Source organism: Protopterus annectens, chromosome 3.part1, assembly GCF_019279795.1.
Source record: "Protopterus annectens isolate FY-2018-M chromosome 3.part1, PAN1.0, whole genome shotgun sequence".
In the NCBI taxonomy this organism is placed as follows: Eukaryota; Metazoa; Chordata; order Ceratodontiformes; family Protopteridae; genus Protopterus; species Protopterus annectens.
In genome coordinates, this window is record NC_056732.1 from 113162686 (window position 1) to 113173272 (window position 10587).

The 10587-nt window shown below is 40.6% G+C and overlaps 1 protein-coding gene across 1 annotated transcript in view; it reads right to left on the bottom strand.

Annotated features, from left to right (window-relative positions):
* Positions 1–10587, bottom strand: part of ASXL3 (ASXL transcriptional regulator 3) — a 1601111-nt gene that overhangs the window by 1557204 nt on the left and 33320 nt on the right. The gene's annotated exons all lie outside the window — the stretch shown is intronic.

A 10587-nucleotide genomic window follows, 5' to 3' on the forward strand; every position in this document is an offset into this window, starting at 1 on the left:
TCCAAAAGCTGATTGGACACAAATGTTTACGGACTGCGAACAATTAAATGTATGTTGGGAAGTGGCACGTATGGTCCGATAACTGTTCTTTAACTAGATCAATAACATTAATGAATGTTCCACTTCCTGTAACTGTAAAAGCCAAAGAACAAAAAACAGTTTGGAGTCCTTTGGCAGTTGCTAGAAAAGTTATTACAAAAAACTGGAACTTAAAACTCAGTTCCTTCATTCAAAGAATTTTAAATTTAACAGCAATCCTATGTAAAACTGAAAAAGAACTGATCAGAATAACATCTATAAAAAAACTGTCTTTTGGCTTTTCCCGGTTAGGGGTCGCCACAGCGGAACTCCGGTCCACTAATGATTGGCAATAGATTTTTACATGCTGGCTTGCCGGGCCTAACACACAACCTTCAATGAAGGAACGCCCATTCACGAATGTCGACACACAGAAGACACTCTAACTGAGAATCAAACGTGCAACGTCTAACTGTGAGGCGACAACGTCACCGCAGCACCACCACCACCGCAGTATCAGAATAACATATATAAATCATACAAATATTTTTAGTGGCTGGGATAGCCTTAAAATGTTGCCAATGAAATACCAAGACTCTTAATGTGTTAACTGTATAAGATTACCTTGATGATTCAATGTATTCACAACCTCGTATAACAGTATGTAATGTTGAATTTCTTCCTGTGTATATATTGCAAATATGTTAAATTAATAAAAAAAATTCTTAAAAGAAAAAAGAAAATGGCCCTTTTTTCAGATTGTATAATATTATATGTTACCACTTCAGTATGTGACATTAAAATTATATTTGATAAACTAAACATTTCAAAAGTATTGTAAAATATGAAGTATATGAAACAAAAGCAAAGGCTACAGTAATAAATTATGCCTCAACACTTTTGTTGGTACAGAACTTCCACTTTTGAGGAGTCATGACAAGAAGAGACATCTGGGAATTCTTTAAAATGGGATGCTGAGCAAACAGCTAAAAAATCTGGGAAAAAATACTCAAAAGATTATACAAAAAATTGTGGAAGATATTTTTATGGACATTAACAATAAGAAAAAAGTGAATGGAGATGTTTTTGGTCCTGCTGGTCATATATGTAGTTCAAGCTTGCATGTACCAACTGAGATCAGATAAAGTAAAATAGGAACAATGAAATGAAGGAATTTATTTAGGATAACAAAAGGGAAAGAATTAAATGGGAAAAAAAATATTTCTGACAAAGGAATAGGAAGGACTGGGATATCCAGATATGGAGCGTAACATCAGGTCACAAAGCTTAAGTTAATATGTCTCATTGAGGACACTGAATACATGTCCAAATGGAAGGGCATGATAAGTATAGCATGAAATTGGGCATTCGGGCAGATTTAAGAAAAGAACATAACAGTCTTTATGTACAGCATTAAATACATACTATTATTAAACACATCCTCACTTTAAAGGAAGTTAGACCTTGGAGAAATAAAACACTGCCAGTAAGCTATACTGTATGTACCAATAAGAAAGGCACAAAAGAAAACGTAATAAACATTTAGTAAAGAAAGAACAAATAATGAACACGGAAGATAACAAGAGATGAGGCAATAAAATGGGGTGAAACTAGACAAAGTTTTGGGTTACTAAATTCTGACTAATTTACACATACAGGTCTGACATTACCCTCCATATATCTTCCTTCAGTTCTAAAGAGTAAACTATTTAACAAATAATACATTTTATTTGTGAGGTCATACGTATCTACTAAATTTGCAGTACAAGACACAATTAAGAAGCTTAGCCCAATGCCTCAACTGTCCCAAAGAACTATCTGGTTAAGTGACTTGCTCAAAGTCACACAGTAAGCAGATGAATAACGGTGGAATCAGACCTTGAACCACAGGAAGTAGCTTATTAAAAGCTCATAGACAATCTTCTGCAACAATGGCCAGAAAGCAGTAACAACTAGGGCATAAAAGGCAATATTAGATTTGAAAAGAAAACACAGCAGAACATTTTTAAAAGCATGGAGTAAACTAACAAATACAGACTAATGATGACCAGCTGGGGAAACGTGTTATCCACAGATACACAACTAGATCAAGAAAATTTAGAATGTTTGCATAAAAAATTCAGTACTCCTATGACACTTCCCACAGACAAGAGGTGTATGCTAAAAACAAGACTGTTCAAAAAGAGTTTCTTGGAAGCATACATTTTGAGAATGTAGACAGTTGCTTCATTACAAAAATAAATTTAACATTTTGCCAAGTCTTACACTTGGAAAAAGAAGAATTTTAATCTCAGTACAAAAATGTTTTTGACTTGGAAAAAGAATTTGATCCCAGTACAGAAATGTGTTTGAGTTAGTGTAAAGTAACCTGCACTAAGGAGATGAAAGAATTGGTATCTTTTGTGAAAGCCTTAACTAGAAAATGGAAAAACAAAGACAAACTATCACTAACAGATAAAAAGTCATTACAGACATTAAAACTATGGAACAGAAAAATCATTAAATATCACAAAAAGAACTCCCTGGTTTTAAAAAAAAAAAAAAAGGCTGTACAGGATTTTGTAATGGATGCTGAGCTCAAAGACGGCATATACAGAAAACACTTAAAACATAAATACATTTAAAGTTAACTGAAGTACGAATTACAAAGCAACTGGTCCATTTGTTAAGCTCAGTAATACAGTGATGATAAAACAACATGATCTGTAGGCAATCCTTCACCTCAAACTGTTCTCTAAATAGTGTACATTTGGAAATGCTTTTTGTTTAAGGAGTAGTTTTAAATTAATCTGAATATAAAGACTAATCTGTTATAGACAGATTTGCACACTTAACAATGGCAAGCTGTTGAAAGTTAAATAAGTGCTGATTGTCTCACGTTAAGTTAGTCAATTAACATTATATAAACATTTTAGTTAAAAAATGGTTGACTCAGTAATCTGTGATGAAATAAATGTACCAGGGGTTTGCACAAAATGTGGAAAATGAATGCTGTTCATAAAGTACAGTTTTGTACCTACCATAAATGTAGATGTTCGAAGATCCACATTGCTGCAGTCCTTACATATGGGTAGTCCGCTGTCCTCGGTCGGCCCGAATACCAAAGTATTAGGCTGACGTTGGTCATGGGCGCTCAGATCTGACATCAGAGCGTCAGGGTATAAAAGCGCATGACCGACTTCATATCCTCAGTCTTTTCTTGCCCCAGATGTCAGAAGGCCCTAAAAAGAAAGGCCACAGCCCAAAAACAGGATGCCTCCCAAAAACATGCCCAACAACAACCATCACCCAAACCATATAACCATGCCAAACTACAGAGGGGAAGGAGGGAGGGTAAATTGGACTGCAGCAATGTGGATCTTCGAACATCTACATTTATGGTAGGTACAAAACTGTACTATGTTCTTCATCTCACATTGCTGAAGTCCTTACATATGGGTAGAATCCCAAAGCAGAGGTAAAGGGAGGATGGCAAAATCATAAAGCATTAGGGGCTGCTAAAATGCCCTGTAATATTGCAGTGGCAAATCCAGCCCTAGACTTAGAATAAAGAGGAAGGTGGTAATGCTTGGAAAAAGTATGTACTGAACTCCAAGTGGCTGCTTTCAAAATATCTTTTGTAGCTACCCCCCTTAGAAAGGCAGTAGAAGTGGCAGTAGCTCTAGTGGAATGAGGTCTGATTCCAGCCGGAATCTCCTTACCATGATGGGAATAACAGAAAGAAATACAAAACCCAATCCATTTAGAAATAGTTTGTTTTGAAACAGGTTTTCCCTGAGAACCCAAAGCAAAAGAAACAAACAACTGCTGAGACTGCCTGAACCCCTTGGTTCTGCTCAAATAATAACGTAACTGCCTGTGAATATCCAAAGTATGCAAAATCTTCTCCCTTTATTTTGGGGGTTTGCATAAAAAGTAGGCAAATGAATAGTTTGGTTCAAGGCCACACTAGAAACCACTTTAGGCATAAAGGAAGGATTAGTACGCAAAGACACCCTATCCTTATGAAAAATCAGGAAAGGTTCCACTGCCATAAGGGCCTGTAATTCAGAAACCCTTCTTGCAGAGGTAATGGCCAACAAAAAAGCAGTCTTCCATGATAAATACTTTAACTCGGCCGTAGCTGCAGGCTCAAAAGGTTGTAGAGTAAGCTTTTCCAACACAAAATTGAGATCCCAAGCAGGAGTAGGAGCTCTACGTGGGGGTCTTATGTTCTTTGCCCCTCTAAGAAATTGCTTAAACAAAGGATGGGAAAATAAAGGAGGGTCACAGTCATAGTGAGCAGAAATGGCTGCAGCATGAACCTTTATCGAGGAGAAAGACAAACCCTTGTCCAATAACTCAGTAAGATATTGAAGAGAAACACTTAAATCAGGCTTGGAAACATCAAAGTCCTTCGCTTTGCTCCAAAGAAAAAATCTCCTCCATTTATCAGCGTAAACTTTCCTTGTACTAGGCCTTCTGGCCTCCAAAATAACATTCAAAACTTGTTGTGGAAGCTGAGACCCTCCAGGGTCTAAAACAGAATATGCCAGGCTGTGAGATGCAGAGACTGAATCTTGACATTGAGGAAGTGATTGCCCTCCTGAGACAAAATATGTGGAATCAAAGGCAGAGGCCATGGAGGCTCCCGTACCAAACTCCTCAGTAGTGGGTACCAGTGCTGTCGAGGCCAATCCGGCGCTATCAGAATCATGGATGGCTTGTCTTTTCTGGCCTTCAGGAGTACCTTGGGAATGAGAGGCAGAGGTGGAAAGGCATAGACATGAAGATTGCTCCAACTGAATGATAGAGCATCCACCTTCCAAGCTGTGGGATGAAACATTTTTGTGCAAAACTTTGGCAACTGGTAATTTAGTGGAGAAGCGAACAGATCTATGCCTGGAGTCCCCCATAACACTGTCAACTTTTGAAACACATGAGGATCCAGTTTCCACTCGTGAGGATCCACAATTTGTCTGCTCAACACATCCGCTAAGGAGTTCTGTGCTCCTGGTAGAAACCTTGCCTGAAGATTGAGGTGTAAACTGAGAGCAGTCTCCCACAAAATCATCGCTTGCCTGCAAAGAGGGTACGAATGGGTTCCCTCTTGCTTGTTGATGTACCACATGACAGTAGTGTTGTCTGTTTGAATCAACACCTGTCCTGGGTGAAGTAAATCTTTGAAAGCCATCAATGTAAATTGGACTGCTAACATCTCCTTCAAGTTGATATGCAAATGTTGAAGTCTGACAGGCCACGTGTCTTGCACCCATTTTCCATTGAGGTGTGCTCCCCAAGCCTTGTCCGAGGCATCTGTCATTAGAATCTGACTCGCCTCTGGTCGGGTCACAGAGAGTCCCTTGTTTAGGTGACATTCCTGAGCCCACCACAAAAATTCTTTCTGAATGCAAGGTATTATCTGAATGACAGTGTCTAGATCTTGGCAGTGTTGTGTCCATACATTTTGAGATACCACTGAAGCTTCCTCATATGCAATTTGGCATTGGGAAGCACCAGAATACAAGATGCCATGAACCCCAAGGCTTGAAGGACTGTCCTTGCAGTCAGCCTGGACTGTAGAGACATTTGATGGAAATAAAGAGAAAGGCTTCTTTGTTTGTCCGGGGTCAAAAAGGCCATCTGGGAAGCTGTATTCAGTCTCACACCCAGAAAGCACATGTCCTGAGAGGGTACTAGACTGGACTTTATTTCGTTCACAGAATACCCTAGGCATCTTAACACTACCATCACATACTGTAGATGATGTAGAAGTTCGTCTTTGTGTTGTGCAATAATCAGGCAATCATCCAAATAAGGATAAATCTGTATTCCTCTTAACCTGAAAAAGGCTATCACTGGAGCCAGAACCTTTGTGAACACTCTGGGTGCAGTAGATAAGCCAAAGGGCAATGCAGAGAACTGATAATGTAAATTTCCCGCCCGAAAACGCAGGTACCTCCTGCAAATGGGCCTGATAGGAACATGAAGATAAGCCTCTTTGAGATCCAGAGTTACCATCCAGTGATCTTTTCCCAACAGAGGTAAAAGCTGTTGTAACGTCAGCATTTTGAACTTTGGAATGTCCAGATAAGTGTTGAGGATAGATAAATCCAAAATTGGTCTCCACGTGTTCCCTTTCTTTGGTACTAGAAACAGGCGAGAATAAAATCCTAGTCCCACTTCTGACAGAGGAACTGGCTGTATAGCTCCTATTTGAAGAAGTAAAGAAATCTGCTTGTGAGCCTCTATCCTTTGCCGAGGAGGAACGTCTGGCATGCCTTTGAAAGGAGGCAATGTATGGAAATAGAACTTGTAGCCTCGGTTTATAATGTCCAATACCCATTTGTCCTGGGTGACTAAAAGCCAGTTTTGCTTGAAGAGTGCTAACTTTCCTCCCAAAGGAGCTGCCAGGGAAGAAGAATCTGGCAGCTGGAAATGCAGGTCATTGGGCCTGTTTACGAAAGGACTGGCCCCTGCCCTCACCTGCAGATTGTGCAGGTGAACTCCAAGTTCTAGGCCTGAATGTACTGTGAGCTCTGCCCCTGCCACGTCTAGATCTACCCCTAGACTGAGAATCAGAAGAAGGGTAGGTCCACCCCTTAGTAGGCCAATTTCTACTAAACTTAGAAGGTTGAACCTGCAAAAAATCTTTAACAGTCTGCATTGACTTAGCCTTGTCCTCCATTTTCTTCAAAACCGACTCCACAGGGGGACCAAACAAAACTTCAGAATGTAAAGGGGCATCCAGAATTCTAGTTTTAACATGCTCGGACAAATTCTGATCCTTAAGCCAGGCGTGCCTACGAAGAACTGAACCAGTGGCAGCCACCCTAGAAGAGGCCTGTACAGCATCAAAACCACACTGCAAAGAATGCTTACCCACCTGTTCAGAGACATGTACTAAATCTTGCAATTCTTTACACTCTATGCCCTCTGCCAAAGCATCCACTTTAGATTTTAGCTGAGAAAGGAGGAAATTCTGATACTTCAACATATGAAACTGGCAATTTAAAGCCCTCATTGCTAAAGTAGAAGAGGTATACACCTTCTTACCCCATCTATCCAAAGCTCTAGCTTCCTTATCTAGAGGAACCGGATTCTTTACAACAGAAGCTCTAACACCCTTAGGCCCCTGACTAATAGTTTCTGGGTCCGCCCTAGGACTCTTATACAGATATTTATGAGCCTCAGGCACCCTGTAATACCTGTCCGGTTTAACTGGCACAGGAGGCAAAGAATCTGGATTAAGGGAAGCCTCCGAGAAAACATCTTGAACAACATCCAAAACAGGAGGTATAGCCAAGGGTCTATGCTGTGGTAAAAACAAGAATTCCCTAAGCCTCTTCCGTGTATCAGAGAAATCCTGTCCTTCCCACTTAAAATGCTCCCTCATGGAATGCAGAGTTTCTGAAAATGAAAAATCCTCTGGAGGAGAAGCAGAAGGAGTGGAATCCTCTGCATCAGAATCTGGATAAGGGGGAAAATCTAGAATATCTTCAGCAGAAGAGTCTGAGTCATCTGAGGCCTGATCCAAACTTTCCAACTCTGGCTCCACCCTGGGCCTCTTATCAGGAGGGGGCATAGAACCTCTAATTAAAGAAATCAAATCTTCTGCCATTTTAAGCATGTGCTTTTTAGGCACAGACCCTGAAGTACCTGGAGGGACACCAGAGGAAGGCAAAACAGACCTGCCCTTAGAAGAAGCCTTAGAAATAGTAGCAGAAGGCCTAACCACCTTAGGCATAGAAGGGAGAACAGTAACCTGAGAGGCCCCTTCAGCTTGACCTGACTCCTGTGAGGCCACATCCTGCAAAATCAAAGTTTCCCCCTGAGACTCAACAGAAACTTCAGCCGGATCCACCTGCTCCACTGTAGTTTCTGCAGGACCGGCGTCCGAAACGGATGAATCAACCTGTCTAGGTTTCAAGGATTTGTCTTTGCGCTTCTTCGTGGAAGCGGGCGTCGGAGGATCCGACGGCATAGTATAATTACACCGCTTACCCAAGACTAACCTAGCACAATCTAACCTTCTTTTTATAGTGCGCTTATTAAACCTAGCACAAAACCGACACCCGACTACGTCATGGTCCGGTCCCAAACAAGGAATGCAAAGAGAGTGATAATCCCTATGCGGTATCTGTTTCCCACAAGAAATACAATTATTCACTTTTTCTGACATCCGGAATTAACTGAGGCAAGAAAAAACAAAAATATTCCCCAACGGGGTACTTAGCCCAACTTGGTTTCGGTCTGAAACTCAGAATACGAAAATTTCAGAACGCCGAACGGCACTTGCAACGCTGCTTCTGCATCGGACCATGCGGCAAAAAAGACTGAGGATATGACGTCGGTCATGCGCTTTTATACCCTGACGCTCTGATGTCAGATCTGAGCGCCCATGACCGACGTCAGCCTAATACTTTGGTATTCGGGCCGACCGAGGACAGCGGACTACCCATATGTAAGGACTGCAGCAATGTGAGATGAAGAACATCAAAATGTTGTTCCTTAACAAAATATACATACACACACACACACACACACACACACACACACACACACACACACAGTAACTATAGATGCAGTGGGCTGAGTACCTGCCTTTACATGCACCTACCAAGCAGATAACCCCTGCCAAGTAACACTGGTACTGGTTCATGGGAAATGTCTGGATGGCATACAGACACATTAAAGATTGTATCATGAGTACTGCAAACCCCCTGGCAGTTGAGGGAGTAGAAGCCCCTCTTTGATGGGGTATCCAACACCCTACTGATAAGACGGGGCCTTGACAAGTGTGTAAAATCTCATTGACTCCCAGGACCACAGAAAGAGGCAATGTTATTTAACAACTGCAAAGTACTGGCTCTGTCTGCTGCAGTCCTTGGGAACCCATACATGCTCCACTATGTGTTGCAGCATAATGTCAAAAACAAGTGAAAGAAATGTGAGGCTAACACCTGTGAAACTGCTAGTGTGTCCCCATAGGTTGCTGAAAGGCACTGCAGCTAGGATTATGAAAGCTACAAATAGCTTAGCGTCCACTGAAATGCAATATCCATGCATATCCTATTGGAATCTGCACATGAATGACTCAATACAACCAGCTTTTCCACACATAAGTGGTCTACAATCTGCTGGTCAGAAAAATGCTGGTAGATTTAGTGTTGAAGGTACTGTCTGCATGGTACAGAGTGCCGATTTAATGCCACATCATGGCCAGTGGCTCTGACAGCAGCCACATATGCATGCTGCTCAGCTGCAGCTGCTGCCACTGGAAACATTCTAGCATCCTGTACATTGGCAATATATGGTGTTTAGAACATGTGATTACTGCACTGCTGCTTGCATGCTTTACACATTTCTGATTTTGACTACAAGAGTTACACCTTCACTGTGCCTCATTTATCAGGATCCTCAATTCCATATTATTACACAGTTATCTGCATACCATGTTTTTGCTTAAAGCGGCCATGCTACTTGTGTCTCCAAATACCTCCTCCCTTCACTTTGCTCTTCTTTGTGCTGTTTTTGCATGGCATACTGAACTTACTGTCAATAAATACTAGATACTAGCCACAGAGTGATACATCAATACACAGCACCCTATGCCAGTGACATCTCAGGGCATATATCTTTAATTTTAAAAAGCAAGGATAAACTGCAATACTTTAAAGGTTTCTTGTAAAATTCCATTGCCACCCATTTGCTGAAACATCTGAAAAGACAAGCAATACCACAACCTCTGCATTGGAAATCACACAGATTATGTGCTTTAAATGAAATACAGTTTTAGAGGAAAAAGCAGAGATGCAAAGATAAAACAAATTAGTGAGCAAAGAAAAAATCTGTTCTCACAGTCTACTGTTACTGGAGAGGTAAAGACAACTGGCTTTTCATGGACTTTGGAGGGACACACACACACACACAGAATAAGTATATACTCAAGTAAGATTAGATTGCACTTAAATGTATTTTGTTAGACATAAATACAGTATCCTCTTTGCACAGGCCTAGTAATACAGACACATTAAAGCACACATATATCTTCATTTTACATGCAGATTCAACAGAACGGAATGTTTCAGTAAACTTCAGTCAAGAATACTGGTAAGAATAAAATGTGCTAACAGAATATGCAGTACATTTAGTACAAATATGCTTGGGAATCAAGGTTAAAGGGGTGCACAGAAATTTACAGGGTTTTGGTATTATTAGGAGATACTTGAGACACAAGTGAGTCAGTTAGTGCACTCAAACTGATAAGCAGAGTCACTATAAGTACAGTCCACAGAAGTTTGGCACAGAAACTCGAAAGTGAGTGCAGAAGTCAGGTCAAATATCCAGCATTCCAAAATATTAAATTATATTGTTCAGCACAAATAAAATAATTCTGAGTCCAAAAGCTACAGACATTATAATTCAGTCTATTTCAGTTTATCAGCAGTGTTATTGAGACAGTAAGATTTGAGTGGCATCTACCCCCACTGTACATACAACATTCTTGCTGAACTACAGCGTATGCAGACTTTTATTTTGAAAGGTACAAGAAGATTTGGCACACAAAGGAGAGACTGGCACCTGTTC